The sequence below is a fragment of the Cervus canadensis genome, chromosome 20 (genome assembly GCF_019320065.1).
Source record: "Cervus canadensis isolate Bull #8, Minnesota chromosome 20, ASM1932006v1, whole genome shotgun sequence".
Lineage (NCBI taxonomy): Eukaryota > Metazoa > Chordata > Mammalia > Artiodactyla > Cervidae > Cervus > Cervus canadensis.
Genome location: NC_057405.1, coordinates 8,808,725 through 8,833,009, shown reverse-complemented (window position 1 = coordinate 8,833,009; position 24,285 = coordinate 8,808,725). Strand labels below are relative to the sequence as shown.

The window sequence follows — 24,285 nt, the reverse complement described above, 5'->3', positions numbered from 1 at the left end:
GATAAGCTACCCTCTCCAGTATTCTTGGGCTTTCCTGGTGGCTCAGCTGGTAAAGAATCCACCTGCAAAGTGGGAGACCTGGGTTTGATCCCTTGGAGGAGGGAAAGGCTACCCACTCCATTATTCTGTCCTGGAGAATTTCATAGACTGTATAGTCCGTGGGATCGCAAAGAGTCAGAGACGACTGAATGACTGTCACTTTCACTTTTCACAGACATCTGGGAATCTAACAAGATTTCTTAATTTGCTGATTATGGTGGTCCCCTGACTGTCTCCCTTGGAATTACCTATATCTTACTGGAAACAAAGTATTCTCACATCACTTTAGAAGATAATATTATCTTCCTTGAGTTTTTTTTAAAACAAAAATACTTTTAAAATAAAGTCTCTATATGGAATTTTATTTAGTATGTGATAGTTCTTTTGAGTTTCCAGTTTATATTTCTGTTATACTAAACTTCTATTGGACTAAAGAGTCATTTGGTAGAATAGTTTCCTTCCTGTCAAAAGCAATGTTTATGATTATATTAAATATCTGTATGTCTTTCAAAGTATGCCTAAGTGTTCCCTTGAATGTCTAATGTTAAACTAGTGATGTTTCTTTTGTGTGCATAAGTTATTTTATAAACTTTGGTAATGAATCTTCTATAGAGAATAATCTTCTGTACTACTTATAGTTTTAGATTTTGCCACCTGTTCACATGAAATGATGCCATTATGCGTAAACAAAATAATGTTTAAGATGATTACATTCTGCACTCTTGAATGTATGTAAAAATGTTGAGTGGCAGGGGAGGGAAGAGTTTATGAAATTAGATCTAATGTCACACTTTTAAATTGCTCATTTAGAAAAATAATTGATGCATGAGTATATATGTTTTCTAAACCCCAAGAATTTACAAAAAGAAAGAGACATTTAATCTAGCAAAAGTCAGGCAAGTCAAAAGCATTTAAAAGGGAAAAATAATTGAATCCGATAGTAGAAACAACACACAATAGTGTTGATAGTTATAATAAAGATAATTATGTAAATTTCCCTACTAACAGAAAAAATTCTAAGAGTAAAAAAGCAATTTAATCTGAGTGTTATACATAAAGAAGCTAAACACAGACCCAAAATTATTTAAAATAAATATTTGAGCAAAAGTATATTGTATAAGTGTGCATAAAATTAGTTCAATTTTCCAATACTTAAATGAGCCAAAATAAGTTTCTAAATTTCAAGATGAGAACATGAATTGGACAAAGAGACTTTTATGCAATGACAGAAGTGACAATTCATCAAAATATATAATACTTCTGACCTTTTATCAAGCACCTTATCATCAAGCACCATATCATTGAATTATATACAAAAGTGTCAAATACACGAACTAGACAAAACCACATTGAGATGGAGATCAATCACACTTTGTTTAGAATTAGACAATTGTATTAGCAACACTATACATTAGAATATCAAGAATATATATAAATATTAGATAGTAAGATTTATTTTATGTACATGGTTAATGTGACAGAGAAAATGATGGAGAGATGGAGAAGCAGAAACAAATATATTTACGAGATTTGTGTATATATATATATATATGTATGTATACGGAGAGAGGGAGTACACGCTGAATGTTCTGAATGTGAGATATCGTCGATTAACTTCAAAGGTTAAATTTAAAAGAATTGTAGATAATTTCAAAATTTACAGTAGTAAGAACTAATAGGAAAGTAAGCTTTCAGAATCTGCAGAATTTATAGCAGATTTGGCTTTAGAATTCAGGGCCACCTTTATCCAAATCTCTAAAAAGCAGGAAAGGATGAGCTATTATCTAGACTGCATATGTTCCTAAAACAAAACAGATACAGATTTCCTAAATTAAGTTTCCAGAATATTAACGATGTTAGAAGTCTGAGTTCAGTCAGTGAAACAAAATTCATGCTGCGTAGCTTGTTAAAGAGGTATTAGTATGGGGAGCTATTTACATAGGGAAACTTTAAAAATTCAAAGAGAATATGGTGAGGCAATTTACATGGAAGATCTGATGTTACCAGGGCTTGGGACCATGGAAGGGGCTGAGAGAGAGGGTAGTGGGACCACAGAAGGAGAATCGCTCAGCAGAAACCGACAGGGGCCCCTTCACACTGCCCGTCAGGAAAGAGGGGAAAACGACCTGGCCCCCGCTCTCTCTAGTCTCCCGCCGTCATCTCACTGGCCAGCTCTAATCTGCAACTATTTAGAGTGTGAGCCCAACACAGTTTGCTGGGTTAGTCCCCTATGATTTGGAGTAGGGTGGGAAGGACAGGGACTGGATTGTGTAAACAGACAAGTGACAAGCATACATCACCTCTTTATTGGAGAAGTTTAGATGTTTACTTTCATTCTCTATTGCCTTCACAAAAAAATGGATAACACAAGTGTTTCTGTTATTAAACAAAATGACTGAAAACTTATCACTAAGCATTCTTATGGGAAAAGAAACCAAATTATTTTAGTTTGGAAGAAAACCTTATAGGTAAGAAATCAGAATGGTGTGCTGTGCTGAACAAGCAAGATTTATGACATAATCTTAACACATTTATCCCCTGCCCTTTTAGATATTATTCCATGGGGATAATCCTATCTTGAATGAGACCAAAGATATATTTCATGCTTTGCTTCTCAGTGGTTAAATGAAAGTTCTACATCTACACTTAAATAAACAACCTCATGCCTCAATTCAGGAATTTAAATATCCAATTTCATGAAGTAATCAAAACTTCAAATTTGACCCAGAATGAATTCTTCTATCCTCTCCCAGCTCTGACCTGGTTCAGGCTAAGAAGTTGCCTGGGGCCTCCCTCTTCTGCTCATTCCCTTCCCCCAATTCACTTCTACCCGCACCAGCTAGTGATTTTTCACTCCTCCAAAAAATAGAAGGAAAGTAGTTGGAAGAAAACAGAGGATGAACCTGGTCAGTTTTGATTTAGTTGGGTTGCTCCCTGTCTCTAAGCCTTACAGATCCTGAAATCTGTTTCTTCTCTTCTGTCAACTATTCAGTTTCCCCTACAAATCTATATCTCCTCCATTACTCCTGACCTGGACAAGTACTTTTTTATTCCCAAGTAACATACATGTTATGACCAGTGCGTTCTCTTGGCAAAACTCTATTAGCCTTTGCCCTGCTTCATTCCGTACTCCGAGGCCAAATTTGCTTGTTACTCCAGGTGTTTCTTGACCTCCTACTTCTGCATTCCAGTCCCCTATGATGAAAAGGACATCCTTTCTGAGTGTTAGTTCTAAAAGGTTTTGTAGGTCTTCATATAACCATTCAATTTCAGCTTCTTCAGCACTACTGGTTGGGGCATAGGCTTGGATTACTGTGATATTGAATAGTTTGCCTTGGAAATGAACAGAGATTATTCTGTCATTTTTGAGATTGCATCCAAGTACTGACTGAACATACCTGTGACTCTTTCTTCAACTTCTGGGCACAAAGATGACTTCAGATTCTTCTTGCTAGAGGCTTCTCACTCTCAAGGACCTATGATGACCAGAAGCAGGCGCTGTTTTTCAGGCACACACCTTATGTTCACAAGAGACCTGGAGTGCATGGAAACCCAAATCAAGAAAATGATAAAAAAAAAAAAAAAATTGCTAACTGTAGTATCAAGGAACTAAAGAACTAAGCTTGAGAATCAGGTAGCTGATCAATTAAGAGGAGAACTCAAGAATGTCACCCAGGTTGCATATTTAAAAAAAAAAAGGATTATAACTATTTCTCTATCCCTTGAGTCACCTGGTTCAAATTCATAACCCTTAGACAGAGGTTATTTGTTAAATTTAGGTCTTATGCCTGCCCTTTGTCTTTACCCAATTTCAGAGAACTAGGTAAAATAATATTTTAGGAACCCTTCCATTTATATAAGCATTTAAGTTTACTGTCCCACAAAAATTGTACATAATGTGGACCTTTACCTATGGTGGTGAAAAAAAAAGCCCCACTGTGTAAGCACTTATCAAACTTCTGCTTAAATCCTGTTCCCTAATGTTGAATTAGGAAAAGCAGATCAGTGGGCCAAACCCAGATTTAAGGCACTGAGAAAGAGACCCCAACTCTTGCTTAGAGAAGCTGAGAAATACAAAGGAAAGGAGAAATGAATAATGTGTGATCTTCTTTTGACATGCCAGTGATAGTTCACAAAAAAAATTTGCTCCATGGCCCATATTCAGTCTTCCACTAGAAGTTTCCAAACACTTATTTAATATTAAGCACTATGTTGGAGATTTAATTATAAATATGGGAAAATGCTTATTCATAAGAACTATTTACTTTGAGGAGATAGAGGCCAAATTGAGTGATTGATATACTATATGTTATATGCTATGGTAAGAACATGCACAGTGCTGCAATAACATTGAGAATAACATTGAAGGAGTGAACCCAACTTTAGTGGAAGAGTAAACAAAAGTTAGTCTGGAAAAGATGATATAAAGGTTTGAGTTAGAAGAAGATCAGGACCTATTATTATTCTACTGACATTTTTAGCCAATTTACAAAGCAAAAAAAAAAAAAAAAAGGAGAAGAAGAAATGGTATCAAAACTAACAATGAAAATGGAGAGCCATTATGATTTTCAGATGATGAAATTGTATGTGTAGAAAAATCCAAGAAGACATCAATAAAACTAAAATTAGCATTTGAACTGAATACACTCAGGAACACAAATTTATTATACAGAATTCAGTTGAGTTTTTACACCAGCAAGAATAATTTGGAGATTAACAGTTTGAAGAAATACCATTTAAAATCATATCAGAGGACATCAAACATCTAGGTATAAGTCTGATGAAAGATGTGTAAGGATTCAACACTAAAACCTGCATACATTGATAAGATAACAACCTAATGATGCATTAAGAGATGAGAGAGAGAGACTGAATGAATAACTTGTCTAGGCATGGGAGAAAAAAAAAAGGTCATAGTTGTTTATTAAAAAGAAAAGGTATGTCTGTTATCTAAGAGCTTTCTCTTGTCCAAAACACCTTCTCACCTTTCCACTGTAGCCTCTCCATCATAGCCCTAGTTCAGATACTCATCAATTCTTCTATGAACTACTGTAGTTGCCTTTTTGTTGGCTTTTAAGTTCAGATTTCATACATGTCAATACAATCCTATCTGAATATGTAACTATTCTCAGTCAAAATGTGTTGATGGATTTCTGTTACTACTTTACCGAAATCAGAACCCCTTAGCACAGCATGAGTTAACCTCAGCTCCAGCCATGCATTGTCCTCCTATAGTTGGTGTTTTGCGTATTGTTTCTTTTTCTTTCTCTCTTCCTTCTTCTTACAATTGCTTGATAACAGAAAATTCTTGCTAATCTTTGAAATCACATTTGAATTTTCCTTTCTGAATTTTCTTCCATCCAGCCTCTTAACCTATTATAGTAAACTCTTGGATTACTTTATTCTGTTCTTCAAATATGCTTTGCATTTTTTTTACAGACTGATAATATTTCTCCTCTGGATTGTGTCTATTTCTTCACTGCATTGTGAGCCACTTAAATGAAAATCCCAAGCCTCTGCAGTGCCTGGTATTAGGGAGAGGATTAAAAATGTGAAAAAATTTTATACAGAATACTTTAATTATTTAAGGCAGGGAAATAAAAGCACAAAATCTGATAATTTGTAAAGTTTATGCTAACTAAATCATAGATGAAAGTTTCTATTCCACAATCAGAAACTAGTATTTACTTTTAGCTGACTAAATGTTTTTTTTTAATTCATATTATTTACCTTTTAAAGATGGAATTATGATCTGTATATTACAAACTATTCTCTCTGGCCCACATGGGATTTGACTTTAATGTTCTTTCAGATGTTAGACCTATTACACAGAGATACTTTCTATTAAGATTTTGAGCTACCATGTGGCTTCTGTCACAAAAAGGCTATAGAAATAAATCAAATATGAAATTATGATTTTATTTAAAAGAGACTTTATGTATAAACTATTCCAAACTATGTCTAGACTAAAGCATATCCTAAAAAAAATCTTATTCCATTTTTTATACACAAATGATAACAAAATGAAAAGTCCATTAAGTTAATATACATCAGATAAAACAAATGTAAATATTTCCACATAATGCAAAACTTCCAAAATAAATTGACCTTATTTATTATTTAAGTTATAATATAAAAGAAAATAAGGTGAAACTTTGCATTTGTAGTTAAAATGTTTATGCCTCAGGCTTCTGTAGCAATATACCTTCAGTTAATGGAAAACTTTTTAAACTCAGGGATGTTAAGCACAATTTGTTTTTGTAGCTGAATTGAATTATAGAATTTTATTTTGAAAATGAGATAAATTATAGAACCTAGTTCTTTCTTCATATGCACTACTTTTTTGAAGTACAAAGTGGAGGAAACTTTCTACCGGTAAACCATATCTGCCCATGTCAATAAAAATCTGTATATTGATTTTGGTGCTATGTTTTTAATCAGTGATGCATTTACATTTTTATTACTTAAAATCTAACTTTGGAATATTTAATATTACAAATCTATATTTTTTTTCTAATTTTATATTTACATTTATGTCTTAGAATCTCAAAGGCATAGTATATACATCAATTTTAAGATTAGCAGATATTGGATTTGGGATGATATTTGATTAGGCTAAGAAATAAAGCATTCTGGCCAACACAAACTTCCTAATAAAAAGATAATAAGTAAGTGCGGGCAGGAATATTTAAGGAGTTTGGAATTGACATGTACACCCTGCTGCTGTGCTTGAAATGGATAACCAAAAAGGTCCTACTGTATAGTAGAGAGAACTCTGCTTAATGTCATGTGGCAGCCTGGATGGGAGGGGAGCTTGTGGGAGAATGGATGGATACATATATATGGCTGAGTCCCTTTGCTGTCCCCCTGAAACTATCACAACATTGCTAATTGGCTATTCTCCAATGTAATATAAAATGCTTTCTAAAATTTAAAAAATACAAAAGGAATAATCACAAATGAAAATAACTTCTACTTGTTAGCTCTATCTGACTTCTGTGGGAAAACCAATACTGAAATCAACTGAATTAGTTGGGAGTTTGGCCTGAAACAGAGATTGAAGCAAAAAAGTTAACCTATATCTGAATCTTAAAATGAGAACTTTCTTCTTCATCTAAAGAAACCAGAAGTGACATGAAAGAGATAGCCATTAGATTTTAGAATGCATCATACTTTGAAAATACTTAACAACAATGTTTCGAAAATAAAGAAGCTTCTGCTCTAAATAATGACCTAGGTGAGAAGATTCCTGGTTGCTATTTGCCTGAAAACAACTTCAGTGAAAGCAGGATTTAGAGTGCTAATAAAACTCTAAATTGGAAATAAATATTATAAAATACTTTATCACATTTATTTAGCTTTCATTTACTAGGGACATTTTAATGTACTGTCAAAGAAATTTTATCAAAAGAATGTAATTTACACATCTGGTCAAATCTAAGTGGTTTTCCATAATTATCATTTTCAATTTTCCTCATTATCTTGTCATATTTCTACATCAGGGTGTTTTAGGCCTTTTGCTCTTACTAGTAGTCCATTTGGGCATAAAGTAACTTAAGTGCAAGAAGGGAAAAAAAAACCTTTAAAACTATTTAATGATGATGACTATGACAGTGATTAGTGAAACTGAGTTGATAACCTAACTGACAAATTGATTGTGCCAGGAATTGTCCATCACAAACCTAAAGCTATCACTCAGTATAAACTAATGAATTCTTGAAACATTTCATTTTAAATACAAAAATTATTATTAATTAATTACTATGTATGAGCTAAGGAAAAGAAATAGAACCACATTATTTTTTATGTGGTAATGATGATGTGAACTACCTTGAACAAAGCTCTCAAAACCCCACAATGCAAATACTGAGACATACAAAATGTACCTTCAACAAAAAACTGGGATAGCTTTTCTAGCAGGAACATCCATCTAACAAACAAGATTCTCACGTAAGTTGTTATGCTGCACTGGTTTACTAAGAAAGCAACAGAGGCAAGCTAGGAACCAATCTACACTGCACTCATTTAAGAATGATTCTTACTCTATTTCTCATGTCATCATTAGTAAGAAAACATTATTCTGAGAAAGCACTACAGTATATATGCAATCATCTGTACATGTGCAACATGTAATAAACTATAATTTAGTAACACATATTGATATATCAATATCAACAAGAGGCTAGACAGGAATTTTCTACCTCAATATTGGCTAAAATACAAATATAATGAATATCTGACAGCCAAGTACATGTGGGTAAGTCCTCACATGTAGAATTAACAAAAGAAATGACAAAAATGGGTGTCATTATTTGTAAGACATTTATACAAAGTCTTAGTTACAAAAATAGATATGAGCAATGAGTAAAGAGAATTTGGGAAGTATTTTTGGAGAGAGCTGTCTGAGATATGAATTCCTAAGGAGAAGGAGCTCTATATGGTTTTCCTCAGGTTGACAGTGTAATGGGACCGCTCAGATTTCTGAAATATGCTTCCTGAAGTTTTGAAACACAGAAGCCATCTACCTGACTTCAACAGAGGTCTGGAGAATAAACGATGGACTAACTTACTCCAGTATTCTTGCCTGGAGAATCCTATGGACAGGGGAGCCTGGTGGGCTACAGTCCACAGGGTCACAAAGAGTTGGACACGGCTGAAGCAACTTAACACACACACAACTTATTACTCTGAAAGTGGAGACAGCTGGTCTTTGGGGACCAATTTGAGATAGCCACTGTATTGACTGAGGTTTGTAACTCTAGACTCAGCCTTTTTCAAGACAAAAGCTGTATTAACACAAGATCTTTGCTGTGTAGTAGGTACTGGGTGTGTGGGGGAAAGGACAGACATGGTTCCTATTCAGTTCAGTTCAGTCGCTCAGTCGTGTCCGACTCTTTGTGACCCCGTGAATCGCAGCACGCCAGGCCTCCCTGTCCATCACCAACTCCCGGAGTTTACTCAAACTCATGCCCATCGAGTCAGTGATGCCATCCAGCCATCTCATCCTCTGTCTCCTCCTCATCCCCTTCTCCTCCTGCCCTCAATCCCTCCCAGCATCAGGGTCCTTTCCAATGAGTCAGCTCTTCTCATGAGGTGGCCAAAGTATTGGCGTTTCAGCTTCAGCATCAGTACTTCCAATGAACACCCAGGACTGATCTCCTTCAGGATGGACTGGTTGGATCTCCTTGCAGTCCAAAGGACTCTCAAGAGTCTTCTCCAACACCACAGTTCAAAAGCATCAATTTGAATACTAGATCCTTAATGGTTAAAGAAAGAGATCAAAGTGATAACCTAAAAAGCATTCATAGTCCCAGGTCAAAAGATCTGTAGGATGATATTCCCAGCAAATGACTCTCTAAAGATCCCACAAGAAAAAGAATCATCAGACACACACACGAGTATAGTCAGCTTATCATGCAACAAATTCAAGTAAGGTCTTCCCTACTTTTAACTTCTACTCATCTTGCCTCATACACTTGTAAGCTTGCCTTTCACATCCACCCTAGGTCTCAATCAGAAATTGGTTTAAAAAAAAAAGACAACTACAAGTCAGGCTTGCCCTTTCTTAAGCATTCAGGTGAAAGTACGCTCAAAATAACAAAATGGAAATTAAAATGTTTTAATCAAATTTGCATTGGTACATTTTGTACCAGACATCCAAATGTCTTAGTCAAATTTGTGCTTGTAAGTGAAAGGGACAAAAGCATCATGTATTAATTAAGAGTGGGTAGAAAAGCATTTGCGGTTATAGAGTAATGATAATTGAATCATCCTCCAAGTCAGAGTCTGCAGCCTGCATTGTATAAAAGCATGCTATTGCATAAGGGTGTCATAAAAATTAAATATATGAATACTTGTAAGGATCTTGGAAATAAGCTTGGCATACAGTATATCCTCAAAAATATTAGTTGTTTTTATCATGCAATAACCTGCTGAGTTAATTTCATGTAGAACAAATCTTCCTTCTGATAAAAATGATCAAATAGTAATTTTCATATGACAAAATTGGCTTATCTGCAAATGTTTATAAATATTGGCTTCTTACACAATAGTGAAATGTGAAAACATGCAGAATTATTTACTACACATCTTAAAAAATAGGTAGTGCCCTAGAAACAGATTCAATTATTGCCTCAATAACAATACCTCAGATATCAATCCTGAAAAACTTTAATTTTCATTTAAATTACAATATTATGGGTGGTTTTATTTCTGTTATTTAAGATATATTTCTATGTCTTCTGCTTGATTATAATATAGACTAGTCATTCCTTTAACTTTGGATATTGTTATAGTTAGCATTTTTGTTTTCCCTTATCTAAATTTCTAATGTTCTATAAAAATGGTTTCAGTAGATTTTGTTATTCTTTAAGCTATTAGATGCAGGTCATTGGATATAAAATACATATTCTGGTTAGATTTGCCTAAAACTTTATTTTTCTCAGTTGACTCACAGTGATATATTTTAAACTAGTCTAATTTCTGTCATTATAGCACACTCTTTATATGGCAGAGACTTAACATCATCAGACCCTTGAATACTGACGAGACACAAATAATATAATTTTTCTTTGGATTCTGAGGTGAATATTTTAAGCTTCATTACCTATATTAGTTTAAATACTCACCTATCCAATTAGCACAAAGACTCTTAACTTTCCAAATTGGAAATGAGGAACACCACTTGCACTTGATTTTAGAATGTATGCCAAAAATAATTAGCTTCTGTAACAGAGAATGACTCTGAATTTATTGTCAGACATGACTATAGTATAGAAAAGTACTGCCAAAGCAAAAGAATTCTAATGCTTCAAGGACATAAAGTTGTGATTCAGCTCTCAAAAATAAAGTCAGAATATGCTTTAGATTTTGAGTTTACCACTGGCAATTTAATATGGTCTTAGACATTCCATAGTATGGAAGTCAAACAGAAAATTCAACCAGCAACCCTATCACCTTTCAGATGTGGGAGAAATCAGGGAAATCAAAGTTTGAATGAGATGTAAAAGCAGCTTTTTGTTTTCTTTTGAGGCACTTGATCCCTGGACATATCTATTCTTCACTATCTCTATTTTCCTCTTCATTGCTGTTCATACTTGTGGGGGCTATCCATTGCCATATATTACTCAACTTCATATTTATTGCTTACTCCTGAAATTAATTTTCTTCATTAATTTATGTGGTAATTAATTAAGGGGTAAGGAAACTTACCCCTTCATAGATCACAGCCTCATCATGGTGAAGGGGTTTGCATAACTCAATGAAGCCAAGAGCCATGATGTGCAGGGACACCTGAGACAATGGGTCACAGCGGAGAGTTGTGACAAAATGTGGCCCACCAGAGGAGGGAAAGGCAAACCACTCCAGTGTTCTCACTGCTAGAACCCCATGAAGAGTATGAAAAGGCAAAAAAATATGATACTGGAAGATAAGCCCCCAGGTCAGAAGATTTCCGATGTGCTACTAGGGAAGAGAGGAGGGCAAACACTCATAGCTTCAGAAAGGATGAAGTAGCTGGGCCAAAGCAAAAACAATGTTCAATTTTTCCGCTGAGTGCTGGGAACAATTGGTCATAGCAAACACCCTTTTCCAACAGCACAAGAGCTGATGTGTCTAGTGGTGGAAGTAAAGTCCAATGCTGCAAAGAACAATATTGCATAGGCTATTACGTCCATGAATCAAGGTGAATTGGATGTGGCCAAGTAGGAGATGGCAAGAGTGAGCATCAACATCTTAAGAATCAGTAAACTAAAATGGACAGGAGGGGAAAACTTAAGTCAGATGACCATTATATCTACTACTTCTCCCTTAGAAGAAGTAGAGTAGCCCTCATAGTTAAGAAAAGAGTCCAAAATGCAGTACTTGGACGCAATCTGAAAAATGACAGAATAATATGTTTGTTTCCAAGACAAACCATTCAACATCTCAGTAATCCAAGCCTATGCCACAACCACTGATGCCAAAGAAGATGAACTCACTGGTTCTATAAAGATTTGCAACACCTTCTAGAACTAACACAGAGAAAGACGTTCTTTTCATCATAGGGGATTGGAAAGCAAAAGTAAGGAAGTCAAGAGACACCTGGAGTAAGAGGTAAGCTTGGCCTTGGAGTACTAGATGAAGCTGGGCAAAGGCTAACAGTGTTTTGTGGAGAGAACACAGTGGTCACAGCAAACCTCCTTTTCTCAAACACAAGAGATGACTCTAAACACGGAAGTCACCAAATGGTCAATAGTGAAATCAGATTGGTTATATTCTTTATAGTGGAAGATGGAGAAGCTCTATACAGTCGGTAAAAACAAGACCTGGAGCTGACTGTGGCTCAGATCATCAGCTCTTTATTGCAAAATTCAGGCTTAAATTGAAGAAAGTAGGGAAAGCCACTAGACCATTCAGGTATAACCTAAATCAAATCCCTTGTGATTATACAGTGGAGGTGACTGTATACAAGGGGATAGACCTGGTAGAGATAGAGCCTGAATAACTATGGACAGGGATTTGTAACATTGTTTAGGAGGCAGTGACCAAAACCATCCCAAAGAAAAAGAAATACAAGACGGCAAAATGGTTATCTGAGGGGCCTTTACAAATAGCTAAGGAAAGAAGAGAAGTGAAAAACAAGGGAGAAAGGGAAAAATATACCCATATGAATGCAGAGTACCCGAGAATATCAAGGTGAGATAAGAAGGTCTTCAATGAACAATGGAAAGAAGTAGAGGTGAACAATGGAAAGAAGTAGAGGTAAACAATAGAATGGGAAAGATTAGAGATCTCTTCAAGAAAATTGGAGATACCAAGGGAACACTTCACATAAGGATGGACATGATAAAGGACAGAAACAGTAAGGACCTAACGAGGCAGAAGAGATTAAGAAGAGGTGGCAAGAATACAAAGAAGAACTGTATAATAACGATATTAATGACCTGGATAACCATGATGGTGTGGTCACTCACCTAGAGCCAGACATCCTGGAGTGTGAGGTCAAGTGGGCCTTGGGAAGCATTACTAAAAACAGAGAGTGGAGGTGATGCAATTCCAGCTGAGCTGTTTAAAATCCTAAAAGAAGATGATGTTAAGGTGCTACACTCAACATGCCAGCAAATTTGGAAAACTCAGTAGTGGCCACAGGACTAGAAAGAGTCAGTTTTCATTCCATTCCCAAACAAAGGCAATGACAAGAATATTTAAGTTACTGGACAATTGCACTCATTTCCCATGCTAGTAGGCTTATGCTCAAAATCTTTCAAGCTAGGCTTCAGCAGTATGTAAGTTGAGAACTTCCAAATGTAGAAGCTGGGTTTAGAAAAGGCAGAGGAACTGGAGATCAAATTGCCAACGTTCATTGAATTTTAGAGAAAGCAAAGGAATCCCATAAAAAAAAAAATCTACTTCTGCTTTATTTACTATGCTAAAGCTTTTAACTGTGTGGATCACAACAAACTGTGGAAAATTCTTAAAGAGATGGGAGTATCAGACCACCTAACCTGCCTCCCAAGAAATCTGTATGTGGGTCAAGAAACAACAGTTAGAACTGGACATGACACAACTGACTAGTTCGAAATTGGGAAAGGAGTATGACAGGGCTCTATATTGTGACCTGTTTATTTAACTTATATACAGAGTACCTCATGTGAAATTCTGGGCTGGCTGAATCACAAGCTGGAATCAAGATTGCCTGGAGCCATGTTGACAACGTCAAATATGCAGATGATACCACTCTGATGCAGAAAGAGAAGAGGAACTAAAGAGATTTAATGACAGTGAAAGGGAAGAGTGAAAAAGCTGGCTTAAAACTCAGTATTCAAAAAACTAAGATGATGGCATCTGGTCCCACCACTTTTTGGCAAATAGCAGGGAAAAAAGTAGAAGCTGTGACAGACTTTATTTTCTTGGGTTCCAAAATCACTGTGAATGGTGACTGTCACCATGAAATTAAAAGACGCTTGTTCCTTGGAAGGAAAGCTATGACAAACCTAGACAGCATATTAAAAAGCAAAGATATCACATTGCTGACAAAGGTCTGCACAGTCAAAGCTATGTTCTTTCCAGCAGTCATGTACAGATGTGAGTTCAGACCATAAAGAAGGCTGAGCACTGAAGAATTGATGCTTTTGAATTGTGGTGCTGGAGAAGACTCTTGAGAGTTCCTTGGACTGCAAGGAGATCCAACCAGTCCATCCTAAAGGAAATCAGTCCTGAATATTCATTGGAAGGACTGATGCTGAAACTGAAGCTCCAATACTTTGGCCACCTGAAGCCAAAGTGGTGAGTCATTGGGGAAAAACAAACAAACAAACAAATGAAACAGATGCTGGGAAATAATGAAGGCAAAAGGTGAGTCATTGGGGAAAAACAAACAAACAAACAAATGAAACAGATGCTAAGAAATAATGAAGGCAAAAGGAGAAGAGGGTGGTAGAGGATGAGATGATTAGATAGCATCACTGACTCAATGGACATGAATTTGAGCAAACTCTGGGAGCTAGTGAAGCACAGGGAAGCCTGGCATGCTGCAGTGCATGGTGTCACAAAGAGTCAGACACAACTTAGTTACCGAACAATAACAGCCAGGAGACTTATGGCTCCCCAGGTAGCTCAGTGGTAAAACTTGCCAATGCAGGAGATAGGAGATGAGAGCTTGATCCTTGGGTTAGGAAAACAGATCTCTTGAAGGAATAAATGACAACCCACTTCACTATTCTTGCCTGCATGATCCCATCAACAGAGGAGCCTGGTGTGTACAGTCTATGGAGTCATCAAGGGTTGGGCATGACTGAGCATGCACACAAGGAAACTTACTGAAATGTGCATATACCTCCAAGAAACTCATTGAGTCTCTTGTTAAATGGTACGCATTTACCAGGGTACTAAACCAGGGGAAGAAATATTTCAAAGACATGCTATATACTCTCCTATGGAGAGGTAGGAATACTGAATATATGAGTTCTAGATCAAATGGGCGTAGTTCACCTTCTAGGACATTCAATATGGTTCTATTATCATTCAAGGTATCCAGGGTTCTCAAGAAGCAGCCACTCAGAACCTGAGTTGACCAACCATTTGTCTATATTCTTCAGGTCAGATGTGGGTAGGATGGGTTCCATCTAAGGGCTGTGAGAAACAACCTGTCCATGCCTATTGCCTACCTCTGAGTGGTATCCTGGCAATCTATGGCCTTTCTTGACTTCTACAATTATCATTCTAATTTCTGTCTTCACCTTCACACAGCATTCTCCTTTGTCTGTGTCCGAATTTCTGTTTTTAAAGGAAAAATAGTCGTATTGAATCCTAAGCGCAACCGACGTTAGTATGACCCCAGTTTAAGAATATCTGTAACATCCTTATTCCCAAATTCACATCCTGAGGCACTAGAGGCTGGGACTTGCACTTATGAATGTGGAGAGAGACATTATTCAGTCCATAACACATATAAAAAGATACTTGAAGTACTAAATGCAGACTTGGAATGACTTGAATGGATATGATGGATTGATCTCAGCAAAGAGATCTCCAGGATTGAGAGAAAAGAGAAGGCTGTGTGTAGGGCTTTGGAAATCCTTACAGTGGAAGGTCTGGCAGGCATTCAGAGAAGCGACCAGATTTCTTCAGAGTGTCAGAGGTTAGGGTCAGATGAGGATAATCCAAATGAGAATGATACAGAGCCGCAGAATCACAGAAGGAGAGTGTTGTGTCTGAGGAGAACGCTTCCTGAGGGAAGAAGTCATAAATGCCAATGATTGCAGCTGCCCTGAGGCTCTTAGCCAGGTTTGCATTCAGGATTCTCTTTGTATAATGAGAACATTCTCATATGGAGAACAATAGCTTGCCCGACATCTTTAATGAGCTACTGTCAGAGTGGGGATTGGCAATGAGAGCTCACAACTCAGAAATAAGCCAAATTCCTGGCTGTCTAGTCTATAGATACCACCTGTCTGTTTTCACTGGGAGAAAGAGTGAGAGGACACACATTTGTCTCTATAGGATTTTAACTTGGGAAATGTTTTGGATTGCTTATTCAATCTTGCTGTTATATTTTAGGGCTAAAAAGTTTTCTGGATCTATTTCACAGCAAATTGGGATCTACAAATTCCTGTGGTATGATCCTGTTACGAGACCAGCGTCTAGGGAAGCAGTGTGACACATGAAAAGCCTGTCCTGCTGGACATGATGTATCACAGGCTCTGATTCTCTCCCCAAGTGTATGAACTTCAGCAGCCATCAAGCTCTCTGAATTTCAATCTGTTAGTGTATAGAACTCATCTTACAGTAGAAAAATGCTTAAGATGTAAGACCATCCTTGCTATAGTCTCCTCTCCTTATATTTCCTAAATTAACTAAACAGGGACTGAAAGGGTCTAAGTAAAAGGGGCTCTATCCTAGGTATTCTCACACACATCAAATATTTGTTTAATTTGGTGTAGTTGTAAGAGAGGATCTTCTACAATGTACATTTGTGGAGCACAATTTAAAATTGATAGGCTGCTGTGCACTCCAATAAAAATATTTTTCTGAGCTATCCCATCACGAGTCATGAAAGCAGAATGCACAATAACAGAGAGAAGCAAACACTATTAAACCAGTATTCAGGGAGAGACAAGACCTGCATAACTTTCCCCCCACACTTGGCACTAGAAATCTACTACAGATACTGCAGATTTTTTTGAATAGCAACACTTGGAAGGATTGTGTACCTAGGTACTTGAAGCAAATGTCCAAAGAATCTGTGAAAGTTAATTGTAACTATACTCTTAAGTGGGAAAAACATACATAAAGAATTTAATGCATATTGATTTAAGATATATATGTGTTTATATATACTCATATTGGTATATGTGAATGTGTACATTTTTAATATATATATGAAAATATAACATCTGTAAATGCTATGAAATAGGTTTTTATGTAAACATTTGTGACAGGATAATTAAGTTAACCAAATATTAATTTTTACTTTGGAAAGTCTAATTTACTTTAAGAAAAAAATAATTCATAAGAATAATCTGTACTGAAACTTTAATATCTGGTCATTTCAAATAATTTATAACAAATAATTGCATTTACTTTTAAGAAGTATAAAACTGGGCTTCCCTGATAGCTCAGTTGGTAAAGAATCTGCCTGCAATGCAGGAGACCCCAGTTGGATTCCTGGGTGAGTCGGAAAGATCTGCTGGAGGAGGGATAGGCTACCCACTCCAGTATTCTTGGGCTTCCCTTGTGGCTCAGCTAGTAAAGAACCCACCTGCAATGTGAGAGGCCTGGGTTCAATCCCTGGGTTGGGAAGATCTCCTGGAGAATGAAAAGGCTACCCACCCCAGTATTCTTGTCTGGAGAATTCCATGGACTGTATAGTTCATGGGGTCACAAAGAGTCAGATGGGACTTTCACTTTTCAAGAAGTATAATCTGATTTGTATCAGCTCTTGCCCTAAAAACAAAATTTTGGTATCTCAGAGAGGGAGAGTGGATGAACACTTTCGAAGAAATGAAGATAGAGGCACACTCCTAGAGCCTAGGAAGGGGACAAAAGCTTGTGTGTCTAACACAAGAGGCGTTATGTTCTGCTACCTGGCAGGACCCAGGGGTATAGCCGACCTCAAGGGAAATGGCTTTATAAAGATACACCACTGATTCCTCAATCACAGGGACCGTGAAGATCGTGATACTGAGTGTCTTGAATATAAATAGTGCATACTGAGGACTAACAGCTGAAATAGGTAGATTGAACTCAAGTCTGCTTAAATAAGAGGCAGGCAGATTTTGAAATGCTGGGGCAAGTTGATGGAAGGGTACTGAAAGACATTAGTGGAAGGTGAGTTAATGTGATGAGGCCATCTAACAAAATTTTAATAAAATGGTGCAAGGACATATACAGAGTTGTTATTATTTAGTCACTCAGTCATGTCTGACTGTTTTACAACTCCATGGACTGTAGCCTACCAGGTTTCTCTGTCCATAGGATTTCCCAGGCAAGGATACTGGAGTGGGTAGCCATTTCCTTCTCCAGGGCATCTTCCTGACTCAGAGATCAAAACCACATCTCCAGCACTGCAGGCAGATTCTTTACCACTGAATCACCAACAAGTAGCAAAACAAAAATTAAATAATAATCTTGTCTTTCTTTTATATTAGGAAAAAAGAGAATATGATCCAATATTAAGCATTTTATAAGCTCTTCTTTTTTTATCTTTTTATATCTGTCCTTTAGAACAGATAAAACCCATTTCATTTGAAAAAATGAAATTCTGAAAACACCAGACTTTTGCAGATACCAGTTCTTCACATAGTTTTTTTTTTTTTTTTCCTTGGAGGGGAGAATTACACATGTAGGAATTGAAAACAGGTGCATATATAAAACAAAGGGGAAAAAACCTATTGGAAATGTAAAACACTACACATTTTGGCATGAATTTCTATGTAACACTTGGAAAGAATGTCAGTAAAAATTTAAGAGGCATTCTTTGAGTCTTGTATAGTATCTCTTTAATAAGCACTTACCATAGTCAATTCTTAGTTATTTTAAAGTGGAGACTATTTTAACATGATTTCAGTAGAACCATTTTTCTACTGGTAAGGATAGCAGTAAAAACTTAGGGGACATTTTTTTAAGAATCGTGTACTGCCTTAATAAAAAGAATTTACATTGGTCAACATTTTAATTATTTAAAAATAGAAAATATTTTTGATATTATTTTAATACTCTTGTTTTCATGTTTTATCATTAAATAATATATAACTATAATTTATCATTGATTAGGTATGTCTTTCAAAATAATTTGAGTGCCTTCTACATGTCAAGTATTTTACTAGGTATTGATACATAGTGGGTTAAGTCCCTGCTCCTTTGAGACAAAAAAAAAGAAAACCAAGAAAAGCAGAAGATAAGTAAGTACAAAATAAAATATGCAGTAGAGGGAGGGTGAAGGCTATTTTAGAATGGGTTTCTGAAAACATCCTGCTAAGGACGTACCAGTTAAGCTAAGAATTGTAGGGTGATAAATAATCGAGGGAACATGTCCAAGCAGATGAACTAATGGAAATGGCTTTGGGGAAAAAAAAAAAGACATGAGTGTTTAAGGAATAGAACAGAGGTTGTGTCAGGGAACTGAGAGCCAGAATGTTTGAAGGTAAGTTCAAAGTGGCTGGTTTATTATGGCTGTTTACCAGGATGCTGAGAGTTTAGCTAGGGGACTCCATGACATTGCTGCCTTGACACGCACGTTCTGTGTCCAGGCAGCCTGCAGGGTCTTTGAACTGACACTAGTCCTCTGTTTAGAACTCATGCCTTAGGTCACAGCAGTGACAAGTAAATGTAAATTCCTGATATGACTTCCCCAATAACCCTGTGAAAAGCAACACTCTCAGCCATCCAGAGCCTTCCTCCGATGTAAACCTTAGAAAAAAATCTTCTTCGATCAAAGTTTGTCAAAGACCCCGCCACCTTGGACCTTAACAAAGGCATGTGTCCCAGGTCCTGTCCTTCTCTCTACCTGGACCCCGCCTCGTCCTCCCACTGTGGCCCCTGGAAGTGCTTCGTATCCCCTTCAGGACCTGTAGGTAATAAACTTCTCTATTTCAGTTTAGTAACAAACTTCTGTTTCGCTTTCCTTTGAGATCTGATCTTTTTGTTGAACTGTGGTTAACCATCCACACCCTGGGGCTCTACTAAACAAATGCTAATTTAGGAAAGTCACCACAAATGGGGTTTTTGGGGAGAGTCCTAGGGATGTCACTGGGACTGTAGGATCCAATAAACAATGCTATTAAACCCAAAGGCATAGAGTTATGCTGTTACCTGATGAGTGTGTTTTTCAAGGTGGATATACGAGAGACCAAAGCCTAACCCAATGCTACACATATTCCTCTGGCAGCTTTGATGATGATCTCTTCACTTCCTGCTTCAGTGTTAGGAAAACCTGAGAAGAAGTGTAAAGTGTTACTGTGGAGAACTACCTTGCAATAGCTTGAAAGTTTACCTGTATGCTTCGGTGCTTAGTCATGTCTGAATCTTTGTGACCCCATGGACTGTAGCCCTCCAGGCTCCTCTGTTCATGCGATTCTCCAGGCAAGAAGCCAGTCCCTTCTTCAGGAGAGCTTCCTGACCCAGGGACTGAATCTGGGCCTTCTGCATTCCAGACAGATTCTTTATTGTCTGAGCCACCAGTTTGTTTCTCAAAACTTCCAAAATTCCTATGTTTAAACCCTATTCTCACTGTGATGGAGCTTTGAGATGAGGTCTTTCAGGAGTGATTAGGTCATGAGGGTGGAGTCCTCATAAATGAGAGTAGTGCTTTTATTAAAAGAGGCCAGAGATAGTTAGCGAATTTGTGATGGACATGTACACACCGCTATATTACAGGAGAGTCTGGGGGAGAATGGATGCATGCATATGTAGGACTGAGCCACTGCTTTTCACCTGAAACTATCACGACATCGTTAACTGGCTACACTCCAATATAAATAAAAAGTCAAAAACAAAAGAGAGTCCAGAGAGCTACGCAGCCTCTTTCTGTCACATGAAAATACAAGAAGTCATTACCCTGCGACCAGGAAGAGGACGCTCACCAGAGCCTGACTCCTCTGACACCATGACCTCATGCTTCAGCTTCCAGAAAAGTGTTAGCCACTCGTCATGTCTGACTGTTTGTGACCCCATTGACTGCAGCCCGCCATACTCCTCTGTCCATGGGATTCTCCAGGCCGGAATACTGGAGTGCCTTGCCATTTCCTTCTCCAGGGGATCTTCCTCACCCAGGGATTGAACCCAGGTCTCCCGAATTGCAGGCAGGTTTGTTTTTCAGTGCCTAACTACTCCTCATTGCTTGCTATGTTCTTTTAAGCACAAATGGGCTGAATAGTGGTCCTGCTGTCAAATTCCCTTTATAGGACCTGCAGCACTTCAGGAAAACTGAGCAACTCAGGAAAAAAAAAAATACAAGTCTGTGTGAATGAATCTGAATAGATTTTTATTGCAAGAACACTTGTCAGCCTTACTATAAAAGAATTTTGATTAACATATGTAAAATAGAAGAAAACCTTGTCTTAGTTCAGGTTGCTATAACAAATTACCAGAGATGGGATGGCTTAATCAACAAGCGTCTGCGGCTTCCCTGGTGGCTCAGATGATAAAGAATCCGCCTGCAATGTGGGAGACCTGGGTTCCATCCTGGGTTGGGAAGATCCCCTGGAGAAGGGAAAGGCTACCCACTTCAGTATTCTGGCCTGGAGAATTCCATGGACTGTACAATCCACAGGGTCGCAAAGAGTCAGACACGACTGAGCGACTTTCACTTCACTATGTAAGACATTCTATTAGAAGCAAAACAGAATGACACAGTCCCTAATCTGCATGAAATTGTCTTCTACACGGGGGGAGGTGATATAGGCCATCAGAATATATAATTAACAATATGAGCCAATATCATTATAATTATTATCTACTTCATAATAATAACAAAGAAGTTTATTGAGCATTTAATAACATTCAGACATGCTTCTAAGTGTTTCTAAGCACACACCCTGTCATCTAAGTTTCCAAGTGAATTCCAAGAGGTTCATTGCTGTCATTGTCTCCTTTTTATAAGCAAGTAAATAGAAAGACCAAGGAAATTACAAAACCAACAATGATAAGTGTAATTATTAAGGAAGGAATTTGCAGTGGAGAGAGCCCTATCAGCTTGGGGACAGGTGGAAGAAAGTCTGATCTGGGGCTGAAGGTATAGGTAGGTTTCTGAAAGTTGGGTAGGGGAGGGAAAGGAGAGAGGCGACGAAGAAGTAGCTTGGGAAGTTGTAAAAAAAAAAAAAAACTCAAGGTGATTTCAGGGATACTGAGTGTACCTGAATAACTAGACAGAAGAGATCTTGGAGGGCAGTATGTTGAGAGACACTCGGTGTTCATCTTTGCAATTTATTTTATGAGGCTATGTTGGAGAGTTAAAGAGTTAGGAAATTATTATGGTGGTTCAGATGTGGGTTGATAAGTACAGAATTAGTATGGAGCTACCAGGTCTGGAAATGAGGCAGCAGATGTGAGGGAGCTTTGCAGGGAATAATCAATAGGCTTTCAAAACTAATTAGCTGTGAGAGCTGTGCTGGGCCCGCTTGTGGGGGACTGAATTGCTTAAGGAGTGGCCATAGGATGGAGCTCGCCATTAACTAGCATAGAATTATTGCAGACCAGGTCTTTCAGTGAGAGAGATTACAGACAAAACACAGGACAGAATTCCATAGAGGCCTATGAAAACAGGCCCTTTAACAGCAATAAATAAGAAATAATAAAAATAAAATTTTAAATAAATACAAATTTCTATATTTCTGCCCCCAAAGCACATCTCCTGAAACAGACCAAGAGCTAGCATTTGAGTACAAATATATTTGCACTTGGACTAATGATCATCAAACACAGATATAAATAAATTGATATTCTTTGATCTGGAAATTTTTATTTAGGAATTTATCATAAATATTAATAATAAGAACAACTCTGTGTATGTATATGGACATATATTTGATACATGTTCTTTGCAGTGCTACTTTAATGTAAAAACAAGATATAAATTGGGGTATAAATTACTAATATTAGAAAACTGGTTAAATTATTTATAAAAATTATCATAATTAAAATCATGTTTTCAAGAATACTTAGTGGCACACCCCATATGTATGAGATATCATGCAATGGAAAAAGATTATTAAGCATTACATAAAGTATGATTTATGTTTAAAACATATTTTAAACATGCACGTGTATTGATACATGAGTACATACACATGTAAGTATGCATACATCAGTAAGATTTGAAGGCTGTTTATAAACCAAGTTATTTAAATGGATTATTTCTGTGTTTGTAGATTATGGGCAAGTTTTTAGTTTTAGTTTCTTTTCAATTTTTTTTTTCTAAATTTTGTGCCTTAAAAATCACTAAAGAAATCACTAAAATAAAATGTTTAAAAATACACTGTATTATGTATCAATAGCAAATTACCTCTATGAAAGAAGAGAGTGTTACTCACTGTCATGTACAATTCTTTGCAATCCCATGAACTGTAGCCCACCAGGCTCCTCTGTCCATGGAGTTCTCCAGGCAAGAATACTGGAGAGGGTTGCCATTCCCTTCTCCAGGGGATCTTCTCAACCCAGGGATCGAACCCAGGTCTTCTGCACTGCATGCAGATTCTCTACTGACTGAGCCACCAGGGAAGCCCAAATTAACTCTATACTTCAGTTTAAAAATTTGCTTACAAATATTGCTGAAGCCTGGTTCATCTTGTGTAGTTGACGCTTCCCACGGGAGTTCACAAATCCACCTGATAAACTTTAACTGTCTCCTTTGGGCCTCTGGAATGATGTCAGGAAGACAGCTATGACCAGTGTTACAGGAAGTTAGCCTTAACTTCAAGTACCCACCGCTGGACTGCTGCACTTGAATCTACCCAAGTAGGAGATTTTATAGCCATTTGTGGTAGTAAAGCAAGAGTGAATAAGCATCTGTTGCATACTTTGTTCAGCAATATAGTTAGCTTAAATAAAGTAACTGTTTATGGCCTGCTTTTTGTTGTTGTTGTTACTTTGGTGAAAGCAGTTTGGGGGCCTAGGAGGTTAGAAAGGTTAAAGTTACCAGATTATGTTCTATGCCTCTCCATTGCAGATTAGATGAGGTGCTAGAAATAAGAGTTATGATAAATAAGTCCCATTGATCTAGTATTACATTTCAACTTTAGTTTATATGCAAAGATTATAGTCTTCATGATACTGTATCTAGTTTCAATTTCCAATAGCTATCATTTTTTAAAAAAATATTCACTATGCCAAGCTCTATTTACCTACCTATCTAATCATTTAATCTTCTCCACATTAATTCCAGGCAACCATAGCAGATGCTTAGAATGTTCTTGCTTTACTATCACAAATGGCTAGAAAAGTTTCTACTTGGGTAGATTCAAGTGCAGCATTCCAGGCAACTATAGTTAAAACTCAACATTTGAAAAACTAAGATCATGGAAACTGGTCCCACCACTTCATGGCAAATAGATGGGGAAACAATGGAAACAGTGACAGACGTTATTTTCTTAGGCTCCAAAATCACTGAAGATGGTGACTGCACCCATGAAATTAAAAGACGCTTGCTCCTTGGAAGAAAAGTTATGACAAACCTAGACGGCATATTAAAAAGCAGAGACATTACTTTTGATGACAAAATTCTGTATGGTCAAAACTATGGTTTTTTCCAGTAGTCATGTATGGATGTGA

General features: G+C 37.0%; 1 long non-coding RNA gene across 1 annotated transcript in view; it reads right to left on the bottom strand.

The window, feature by feature from the left end:
• LOC122422894 overlaps positions 1–24,285 on the bottom strand; it is a 402,179-nt gene that overhangs the window by 4,423 nt on the left and 373,471 nt on the right. The window contains exon 4 of the long non-coding RNA XR_006264002.1: positions 3,438–3,574. This is a non-coding gene — a long non-coding RNA (uncharacterized LOC122422894). The remainder of the gene's footprint in view (positions 1–3,437; positions 3,575–24,285) is intronic.